General features: G+C 42.0%; 1 protein-coding gene across 1 annotated transcript in view; it reads left to right on the plus strand.

The window, feature by feature from the left end:
- LOC114241247 (phosphatidylcholine:ceramide cholinephosphotransferase 2) overlaps positions 1-12216 on the plus strand; it is a 104417-nt gene that overhangs the window by 23412 nt on the left and 68789 nt on the right. The gene's annotated exons all lie outside the window — the stretch shown is intronic.

Consider the following 12216-nt stretch of genomic DNA (forward strand, 5'->3'; position numbering starts at 1 on the left):
CAGTCATCCCTGTGACTCTAATCTACAGTCGTCCCTGTGACTCTAATCTACAGACCTTTTATGAGAACCATCGCATATAGATTTCTCGACAAGAGAACATTCGGCACCAAAATCCAAATAAAAATAATACGACTCACCAGATTGTTCTCATTTACCAAAAATACTTGATATTACACAGCTACCGGCATGTCGCTCCGCTCGGCCGGTGAGTAGTTGACCCATCGAGCGCCGACAGACGGCGCTTGCGTCCCATATCTCGTATTGGCTGCAGCAATCACGTGTTGATTGCGACACGGTCTTCCTGACTGTACACGTCCTCGTGTGATGGTTAACCTACAATCAAAAACATCCACGAGAACACTTGTTCCGCTCGATCACTCCTGACTACACTTTACGACTTATCGGAAAATTTAAAGTCATCAAAGCTTTAAACTGTTTTAATACCATTTTAACCAAATCAAACAATAGGGTATACAAAGTTAATTATTCAGCAGCCAGAGCACGTACCACAGTCGTTCATCAAACTTCAAATTTACTCTGTACAAATCAGGCATAGCTTACAGGAACTCAGATCAAAGAAAACTTCCGAGTAAAAATATCTAACGCCACGGCTCTCCAGCCGACCAGCAATCGCAATTGCCCTCATGATGCGCATCCACAGCGTGGATCGCCCGTGTGCATCACCCGCTGACTACACACGATGGTCTTTACAGACCCCGACCTCCGCCAGAGCCAAACGCGCACCGCGCACCCACGGACTACGACTACGTAATAGCTACGGGTACGGTCGAACACAATACGGCCGATAGACTATCCTTACTCGAGTTTTCACCACAATTTAAGCTTGCTCTTCATCATCATCATTTACATCAACCTCGACTGGTATGTGTCATGCTGGCATTTTTCTTAGCCTATCATGTGGGTATTTGTAAGTACGTTTTGAATTTAAAGCTTTCAATGTGTAACGGTCACCATCCAATACTTCAACTACTTTAAACGGCCCTTTAAACTTCGTATCTAATTTCGTTTGATTACGCTCTTCGTTTTAATGTGTGGACGAGCTCACAGCCCACCTTGTGTTAAGTGGTTACTGGAACCCATAGACGTCCACAGCGTAAACGCACCACACACCTTGAAATAGAAGTTCTAAGGTCTCAGTATAGTTACAACCGCTGCCCCACCCTTCAAACCGAAATACACCACTGCTTCACGGCAGAAATAGGCAGGGTGACGGTACCCGTGCGGTCGATGGCACTATACGGAGCACCCGTCTGGTGCCACGTCCTTACCCACGAGAAAGTCGCCGCGCTGCGGCGCCGGCAGCGCGCGATCGCAGTCAGAGTCATTCAAGGATACCTCACAGTCTCCTACGAGGTGGCACGCCCATAGCGCAAGTGTAGCCGGAGCGCGGGGGCTCCAATCTCGGCAGTCCGTGCTGGAGGCGTGGTCTCGTCGTTTGGCGGACCCGTCGGCCGGCCTCCGTACCGTTGAGGCGATCTGCCCGGTTCTCGCAGACTGGGTAGGCCGCGACCGCGGAAGACTCACCTCCGGCTACCTGTGCAGACTCACAAGACATTTTACCACCACGCAAACTTTTTACCACAGCAAATCTTACCAGCCACCACGCAAACTACAATTTTGCGGGTTCCTCCTCTCCTACACGATGTTACTCCCACACTGCGGAAGCCAACCGCAAACACTTGTCAGGCACGCACAAGAAAAACTTGCATCCGCCAGCGGGACCCGAACACCGCCGCGTCGCCAGACAGGAACGCACCGGACGTCTTATCTTACAGGTCACGACGACTTCAGATGTGTCAATTTTTCTTCCCCACGGAAACTTGCTTGCTTTCTTGTTTGCTTGCTTGCTGGAGCCCGAAGTCATCGAACGTGTAATGTTATTGGTATTGAATCTAGTAGATTCTAAAATTTCAGCGACAATTCACAGTCTCATGTCCTGGTTTACTGCACTAGCGCCATGTAACTCTAGCAGTAGTCATTGGCTTAAAAACTATTCGTGTCGGAACTACCCACTCGTCATGACAGATCCATTATTGCGATCGAAGTTTCACCTGAGACTTGCACTTGCCTTAATTTCTTGCAATAGCTTGTTACGTGTCGTATTTCCGCTAGTAAATGCCATGTGATAAGTCGAGCGTCAACTGGTCAACATGAGCCAGAACGTAAGATGTGACGATTTCTTCGTGGCTCAGATCTTCCATCGAGGTAGCAGACGTTATTACACGACTTGCGTATGCTGCATTCACGCTCTTGTGGCGTACCACTACTAGTATTCTGATCTGCATCATGTTTTTTTGCTGTACTTCGAACATGTTCAAACACGTCACGCCAGTGAGAGTAGAGTCCTGATCTCACTTCTGATGTCGTAGGCGGCCCAGGGATGGCTAAGCGGTAATTTCGTCATCACTCGTATTCGATTGAACTCAGTTTAGTCAATAAAACTTTTCAATAATAATTATTGAAACTCAACACACACAACTTTCACAATGACAGGATAAACCGACAGTTTCGTTGCACATACCGACAGACCGACTGACTGACTGACTGACTATCAGAGACTCACTGCTGAGACGGACGGAATCACTGTCTGACACGAATGCCACGACTCTGTCCACGTACCGCCATTTTATAACTGTGGCGTTACGGAGTCTACCCTTCATTTTGTGATATTTATCAAAACAACATTTCATCATTTAAAATAATAATCAAAACCACCGTCTTAATATTACTAAAAGTCGTCAACCACGACACGGCCATTCTGTCACTTTGACGTTTGTGTATCGTTGATATTCCGAACTATTGACCCGGATGCGACATATATTTATTCGGAGAGTTGGGTATTGTGGTATTGTCGACTATATTACAAATACAGTAACGGAATTGCCGATAAGGCCGTTTAATTACATACAAATATGTTTTACTTCTTTGCTTGTTTAAATCAAATCAAATGAAATCAAAAAAAATTCAAATCAATTTTTTTTATTCAACATAAATGAAAGTACACACTTGTTGAACGTCAAAAAGACTAACTACTCCGGCCTCCGCCGCGCCGGGCCATCGTCGGCGAAATTAAACATTCAAATCTGGTTACTTTCTTTCATACTTTTATTGTCAGTAAAGGTTAACGCCACCGACACGGATTATAGTGTCTCGTGTATATGGACTATGACGTTAGCACATCTCTGGTAATATCCATCATCTTTCATCATTTTATATGTTCACCACCCACTGAAATGGCGCAGGCCAGGCTGACGTCTAAGGTCGCAGTCTTGGTGACTTTGTAGCAGCGACGCTCTCGAGTCGTATTGGCCACGACTACTCTGTGAAGATTGCGATACTCGTGCGTGTAGTGGCGTAGTACTTAGCAGAGTCCATTGACACTATACTAGTGTACTGACGTGTGCGGTTGCGCCGCGCTTTAAGCCGCGCACTTTCTCGCTGTCAGGGTCACAACCGAACCCGTGCTACGTCACAACATTCCTGTTTACGTTTATTCTCACTTGCGGTTTTTACATCGCAAACGAACTCTGTCTGAATTGTGTTTTAGTCGTCCAATGGATGCGAACAGCAGTCGTTCTTAAAACAAGAACGAGATTGTGACTTTAGTGACGCCACGTGCTAATTTAAAATGACGAATGAATCCCACTCCCACCAGAGAGCTCGGTGCTCAGCCCATCGTACACATTTCCTACCGGGCGTCTGCCACAAGACCACACTCCGCATGCTACTAGGGCTCCCCACATTTTGTTTTCCAAAGTAATAGTAGGTAATAAAAGCAGTTTAACGGCTTATGTTTGAGGTCATTGTGTTCTTGAAGAATACATAACTTGAAAAACTCTTTAAAAAATGTAAATAAAAACTAGAAAAGTAATTAAAATAATTCTAAACGGTTTTACGGCTTAATGTCGCGTTTGTTGTTTTCGTTCTGTTATTTGAGCAGTTTCCAAACTGTACGTTTTTTTTGCTTTTCCTGCCTAACCTGATGATCTAGGAGACCATGTCAGCGTCGCCGGCCTAGTAGGTGAGCTCACGGGGCTCAAACCTGGCGATGTTGCTAACACGAACCCTAGCAAGAGCCGTGCTTCGCAGAATCTACCACCGGATCGGAAACGCGACCCACTGAGAAGATCCGACGAGAAACTCAGTGGGCCGTGTCTATGGGTTAATTTACTCGCCGAGCCCTTCGTCGTAAGCGACGGGTTCGACGAGAGCTATGACCGGTGCTTGGGATACCTGAAAGCACCGTTAGTGAATCGGGAGGATCCGAGATGTCGTGTTTTGGGCGATGTCGACAAACTGTACTATAGTTGTGTGGATTAAACGGATGGTCGCACTTATGTCTTAATGTTGTTCCTACTCTTTTTTTATTTTTTTTATTGCTTAGATGGGTGGACGAGCTCACAGCCCACCTGGTTTTAAGTGGTTACTGGAGCCCATAGACATCTACAACTTAAATGCGCCACCCACCTTGACATATAAGTTCCAAGGTCTCAGTATAGTTACAACGGCTACCCCACCCTTCAAACCGAAACGCATTACTGCTTCACGGCAGAAATAGGCAGGGCGGTGGTACCTACCCGTGCGGACTCACAATAGGTCGTACCACCAGTGATTACGCAAATTATAATTTTGCGGGTTTGATTTTACTCGCCCCAAATGAGGTTTTTAAAGTCATCCCTCCACGATACCCCCTCCGTAGCTTGTGGCTATCGATTTTATTTTTCCCACCCGCCACGAAAATATATCCGTCCTTAATTTAAAACTTGAATACACATAAGTTCAGTTAAACGACCAACGCGTCATCGTTCACACATTAGCCAATAATGGGTGGTTCACTCGGAGAATATCATCGATTTGCTCCGATGAAATACCCATAACTATAATGATTATTCGCATTCGCAGTCCCATCGTCTACAATCAAAGTAGACAAAAAACCCTTCATAAAATTATGTTCAGTATTTCCTATTCTTAATTATGTCACGCTTACAAACACTTCCTTAGGTATTGTTAACAATGAGACAATTAGTCTAGGAAGATCCCAAGAGCACGCGGCCGCGGTACACGTGGTAACTGAGGCGCTGTATCAACAAGCGACTCTGTGACGAAACATGCTTTTGTATTTTATAAATATTGTTTTCTGCTGCCGTATTTGGGCAATCGAGCTCTGCCTGGTAATGTCCGGAGCTGCACGGCGCGCGAGTCGTCGCCTACTCTCAAACGTGAGATCAAAGTATCAACTAATATGATCGTCGCGGAGCATCCGTAATGTAAATCGTAAGGTTGAACCCGTGAGTGCGCTCGCAGGGAGGACAGGGCGGCGGTACGTACTTCGATTGTCACGTTCTTACGGGTCCATTAACTTCAGCACTAGACGCCTTCAGCTCTAACATGAGCCCGTTGAGTTTCTCGTCAGATCTTCTCAGCGGGCCGTGACTTAAATCCGGTAGTAGATTCATTCGCGCAGCAGCTGCTCTTGAGTTGTTAGGTCTCCTTCGGAGGCGCTCGGAAAGCGAAAAGGCCTTCGGGCCACTAGTAATCCTTCCTTCATAAAAAAACCTTCAATTCTGTGGATTTAATTTAACTACAAGATGTTTTTTTATAGCGGAAGTCGTTTGTGAATACGTGATAGTACCGACAACTAGATGTATCGGAATTCTACAAGTGTTTCTGTTGACGGTCAGGAGCTGTTGCTTCTAGTAGTTATTAGCAATGGTTTGAATCTTTTATTGCACAACTGCGGCCGTCCTCTTCATTCCTGCAGTCGCACATTTCAAAATAAAAGCAACAATATTTCTAATAAGACTTGGAACTCTTATATCGAAGGTGTGGGCAATAATGACAACGCTGATAACGGACCAAGACCAACTTGACACACGACGAGTGGGCAGCGTCTACAATACATATACAATACATAACAATACATATATACAGATACAATACATACATAGATATAATACATCGAATCATAGAATTCAAACCATCTCTGACTGGTATGCGGGTACAAGCACATATTATCTATAGCGCTAAAACTATGAATACGAATTACAAAGAAACAAACATTACAGCGGAACGAACTGTTAATTTGCGAGGCAAATATACGAACAGAATGGAATAGTTAGTGTGTGACAGAAAAAATACGTGCTACACATAATAGTGAGTATTACTGTGTCGTTAATGACATAAAAATGTATTAGAGCCAAGCGCTTTAGGACGCCCACTTATTTACGGGAACATTCTAAATTTAAACGTTGCTAATTCAGTTGGCAGTGTTGTTAGTGATTTGCGATACTCGCGTCCGGCCCTAGAGGTCGCGCCTTTCAGCTTGTGAGCATCGTGTGACAACAACTCACCCGTGAAATTACCTGAATTGCGATAGTTTTTAGAGAAGTTTGATTTTTAGTCACGAGTTTCATTTATTCTCGTCATTGTCTCCTAGGTTTTATAGGTCGATATTATTTATATTCTATGTTAAAGTTTCTCAAAACGCTTCCGTCTTAAAATATTTGCCATTATCTTAATTCTGCATAGACCTTGTTGGCCATTAGCTTTGTTCGGTTTTTTTTTGTGCGTTATTAAGGTTTTAGGTTTTATTTTAAGTTTTAAACAAAAGAATTAGTGACATCAACAAACGAAAGAAACGTAACAACTAGTGGACTACACAAGAAACGCAAATAATAATGAGCGCATTTGGTACTAACTACTTGAGGCCTTGGCAACGAGGTCGAAACTTTTATCAAATGCCCGGCTTTACTGTGAAAGGAAAATACATGCATGGTTCTACTAAACTCACATTAGCTGTAAAACCTTCGTTCTAAAATGCAGCTGGAAAAGTAGGGAGTGATGATCGAAACATAAATAAAAGAAAATAATATTTCAAAGTGATGAAAATAACTCATATGTAATAAATTGTTTATATTTCCGGTAATAAAAATTGGAACTTTATTTGTGGTCAAATACGATACTGATGTTGATATTAGAGTCAGAACTTCAGGATGTGCATGCATGCTATCAATTCATCATCAAACAAAAAGTCAAAATGTAAATATTTTTATCAACTAAGCTTTTGCAGGCACTTTTACTGCTTCATGACTTTACCATGAAGTCATAAATGCATTGGAATAATTATTCTACCCTCGCACCACGTCTCGAATCCGTTTACCACGCGATATCCTTCACGGCGACAGTCGACGACAATACGAAAGTGGTCGAGATTGATTTAGGTCTCCCGCTCTCTTAGGGGCCGTTAACGACAACAATAGTTACGCCATCGCCCCCCGGTACAGAAACATCGTTACTTTAGACTTTTAAGTCAGTCGTACGGAAAGACCTTGGAAACAATCGTTAAGTACGTGTCCAACATGGCTGCTTTATACTAAAACGCAGTAAGGAACATTAATTACAAAATAAGTCACGGGAAACCAAGATTAACGGTTGGCAGCGGCTTGGCTCTGTCCCTGGCATTGCTGAAGTCCGTGGGCGATGGTAACCGCTCACTAGGTGGGCCGTATGCTCGTCTGTCCATGTGGACAGTAAAATAATAAATAAAATAAGTTCTTATATGATGCTAACATCTTGTAGAAAACTGGAAACAGAAAGTATTTTAATGGTGTTGGGGCTCAGAAGAGCCACCATTACCCTGTCTATTATCGCCGAGGAACAGTAATGTGTTCATATGCTTGAGGACTGGAACAGCTGTTGTACTGCAAAACCGAGAGATAGAACTCATGTCTCAAGGTGGGTAGCGGCATTAACATTGTTGATGTCTATGGATTCCGAGAAACACTTAATGCCAGGTGGGCCACGATTTCGTTCACCCGTCTTTAAAAAAAACTCTGGAATTAAAAGCACTATGGCATGAATTTCCTATTATCAACTATAAATTTCTATAGATCAGATATAGATCATGTAAATGAATAGCGCGTTTGATTGTTCCCAATACTGATGTCGACCCTCAACCGAAAACTATTTAGTTTTTAAATATATTTTTTGGTTTTCGTACACAGTAAATATTCCGAGAGATAATTTGTCTTTGTGTTCTCCCATAAAATGAATATAAAAGCTGTGCACTGTATTTTGATTTAGAACAACCGTGTGATGTTATGTACATCGCAGCGATCGGCGATTGTAACCCGGAAGAACTAGATCACCTTGAAACAACACAAGCCATGTAATGTAAAATTGATTTTGTGTATCTGATTCGTGTTTAGTAAACTAACGTTTTCGGTAGGATTGCGTCATCGCAACTTTGCAGAAGCCACGCATATTATTGTGTGTTTTTCTTCTTCATCTTGTCAGAATATTGATTTTCAGCAGAAAGATCAGTAGCCTCTCTGCAGACACTCTATCCTACATATCATCAGTCCATTATAGCATTTTGTTTTTGGGTATTGGCGAATCGTAGCCAAGAGAAGACGGTTGGTCTGAAGATGAAGTCTTATGTTCAAAACTGCCAGACCTGAAGATATTGTAAGATATTTCTAACATGCAACACTCAGTCGTCCGGATACACCAAAAACTGTGGAATACTAGAAAAGTCGTTAAAATTTGAATATAACGCGGACTCGCGTAATACTGTAAATGTGGTGTCAATAATGATCATTCAACGGCACTTAAATTTCTCTCTAATAGTAATTTAGTCTACTGTGGTACTTTGACATGGAGAACCAATGAGCACTAACAAAATAACTGCTATTGAACCAATTAAGATGTTAAATGACTGGAATACGAAGGACGTTTTCATCCAAAAAGGCTATGAATAACAACAATTTCAAACTCAATTTAAATTACATAGAGAAATATTGTATTAGCATTATGATCTTTTTATAATTTCAGTTATTTATATAAAACCATTAGGTTCACATTGATCAGTGTAATTTTACAGACAATTACCCAAATTGTTTTAGTTGTTTTTGTTTTGTATTTAGTGTACAGGAAGTTTCTGTTATTAACAACGGTCATTTGTTTTGTCCGCACCGGTAGAAGTAGCCTTGAGTTTTGTTTTTATTGCTTAGATGGGTGGACGAGCTCACAGCCCACCTAGTGTTAAGTGGTTACTGGAGCCCATAGACATCCACAACGCAAATGCGCCATCCAGCCTTCAAACTGAAACGTATTACTGCTTCACGGCAGAAATAGGCAGGGCGATGGTACCTACCCCCGCGGATTCACAAGAGGTCCTACCACCAGTAATTACGCAAATTATAATTTTACGGGTTTCATTTTTATTACACGATGTTATTCTGTCACCGTGGAAGTCAATCGTATACATTTGTTGAGTACGTAATTCATTAGAAAAATTGGTACCCGCCTGAGATTCGAACACCGGTGCATCGCTCAACACGAATGCACCGGACGTCTTATCCCTTAGGCCACGACGACGTTTTTCTACCTTAAAATGAATTTACCCATGACTGTCGCATAGTACAGAATAGGTCGTGTTTTGAGTGCACGCAGCTTGAGATTATCATGCTGCCTGGCTTCATAAGTGAAACACAACAAAACAGTCGATAGGTATATCAATCCAATAGAGACTTCAACCTGATGTACGTAGTGTCCGTGGACACTTTGTGGTGGAGGTAGGCAGCGGCTTGTCTCTGCCCCTGGCATTGCTGAAGTCCATGGGCGACGGTAACCACTCACCATCAGGTGGGCCGTGCGCTCGTCTGCCTACAAGGGCAATAAAAAAGTATCGGAAACCAAAATATAAATTGAGGTTGTTGAACTGCTCCAAAACAATGAATATTAATAAAGTTGAAAGTAATAAGCGGCAAATTAGCAAATATTATTTGTACAAATAAATAACGTACTCTCAAGTATCACTCACTGTGTTTTTACAAATTTACATAAATATGGTAATGCACTTATTACATTTGCATGTCTGTATTTTTGTTACAGATACGGATATACGATATGTATACGGATTATAGATGTCGGATGCGGGTAGTGATATACCTAACTTAGCAATACACAAGGGTCAGAATACTAATTCTAAACAGCGACGCGACAAGATAGTCCCCTTGGATGAGACAGTGGATCAAGATTCTCACCCCGTTGGATGTTAGTTAGTTAACGACTAAACAAAAACTTCCAAAACTAACTTCTAAAACCTGTATACTCTAAGTGCGAAAATTAAAATTCTGTGAGCTAGCGACCAACCGCCATGCTCACGTGTGTGGAACGAATTACTGGGTGCATAAATACGAAGTTGTAATTTTCATTGGTCTCATTACAATTCGTTTTGCTTTTAGCATTTTTATATAGTTAAACTTGTTTTGACAAGTTACAAATACAAAAATACAGGTTTTATTCCCTTTTTTTACGGTTCTCGATAATAGAAGGAAAGAAGATATAGTACATAAACAAACAGGAAAACGATAATCATTTGGTAAAGTAAATATGAATAATTATCGCTTTAGTAAATCCATATCGCTTGACCAAACAGTCAAAAGCAAAGGCTGTTTCTCGCGTCCCGTGAGGTCGTCGACTCCGCGCGTCAACAGATTTACATAATATGTCGTGTTACATTACGTGTAGTGAAATAAACATTGCTTTACTGGTGGTGGGACCTCTTGTGAGTCCGCACGGGTAGGTACCACCGCCCCGCCTATTTCTGCCGTGAAGCAGTAATGCGTTTCGGTTTGAAGAGTGGGGCAGCCGTTGTAACTATACTGAGAACTTTTTTTTTTCTGGTGGTCCTACCACCAGTCCGCCATGTGGGTGGCGCATTTACGCTGTAGATGTCTATGGGCTCCAGTAACCACTTAAGACCAGGTGGCCGTGAGCTCGTCCACCCATCTAAGCAATAAAAAATAATAATTACATAGTATTATATTGGTTTTGGGAATACTGTATCTGAAGCTACCAGTAATAACATCAATGTCTGCTCTCTTTTCTCGCCTGAGAGTTTTCTCGCCTGACATATTATAGTGACGTGGGGACTTATTGTCGAACCGGCGACATCTTCATTCCGAGAAAGCCTCAAATGTAATCTACATTGCCACTTGGGCATACATACAAAGTAGATACCTCAATCGCGAAAAATATGGTTTAAGTTGTTCCAGTAGAACTCAAACTCTCGGCTGCAGGCTGTGGATGCTGACTTACGCGGCCGCGATCCACAGTTTTACAGACACGTAGTGTTGTACCTATAGACATTTTCAGATGTAAAATATTCTATAATATTTAGAAGTTCTATTTAGACTTATTGAAGCTGGGGAATAAGCCTCTACCACAATATCTCTCGCCTCGTACGCCTTGCTTGAATCGGACGGACTACACGACCTATGCCTGTGCTCAAAGTGAGAATTAAGGAGAGGGTAAATAGCAAAATAATGTGATATTTAACTATAATATACTAGTACTATAATTATTGACGAAGGATAGAGAGCCTCAGAAGACTATAAACTGAAATATGTCCGCTTAGACGCCGTCGTGTATGAGTATTGAGTATGTGACCGTCTGCTTTTTTAGCCTAAAGAACTCGAGCGTGGGAAGTGGTATTTTAATTGAAATGACTCTCAGGAATTTTTCAATTAAGAAGCGCTATTGTACGCTACTGTTTGTGTTGTGCGCTAATGGCTCTAGTACCTAGATAGACCGAGAGAGAACCAAGTACCGACTTACTTTTTAATAAGTTTGTTTCCTAATTTCAAATTCATTCAATACTTGAGTGTTTTTTTCCGAAATGTTAATTAAAATATATTCAGTCTGCAAAATCTTGTACTTATAATAACAAAATATATTGCATACTTTTTGTGACCAACCAATATTAAAAATCGATATAAAAGGTACTAATTATTACTCGAAGGCTCTCGGCGGTACTCTTATCGACACAATTAGTATTTTAATATTAAAAAACGCTTCGACCCGGTGTTCGTTGGAGAACTGCACGCTCTATTCGTTTACTGTATCTAGCGGTTTACAGCTTGTACTTACCGGTGTGACAGTGTGTTAACTGCGAAAGGATTAACTGGCTAACAAACCACGCACCTCGTCACACTGAGTCACAGGGGAGCCGCAGGAGAGCCGCGGGGTCATCAAGGCTGGCGCTGGTCCAATGCACATGACGAGGTATACACGAAATATCACCAGTGATGTCATGTTGATACAACTATGTAATTTGTTTGTAGCGTCCGGGGTAATTTGACAACTGAATCAATTAATTAGTGAAATCTCTCAGAGCTATTTAGAAACACA

The sequence above is a fragment of the Bombyx mandarina genome, chromosome 13 (assembly GCF_030267445.1).
Source record: "Bombyx mandarina strain Sakado chromosome 13, ASM3026744v2".
NCBI lineage: Eukaryota > Metazoa > Arthropoda > Insecta > Lepidoptera > Bombycidae > Bombyx > Bombyx mandarina.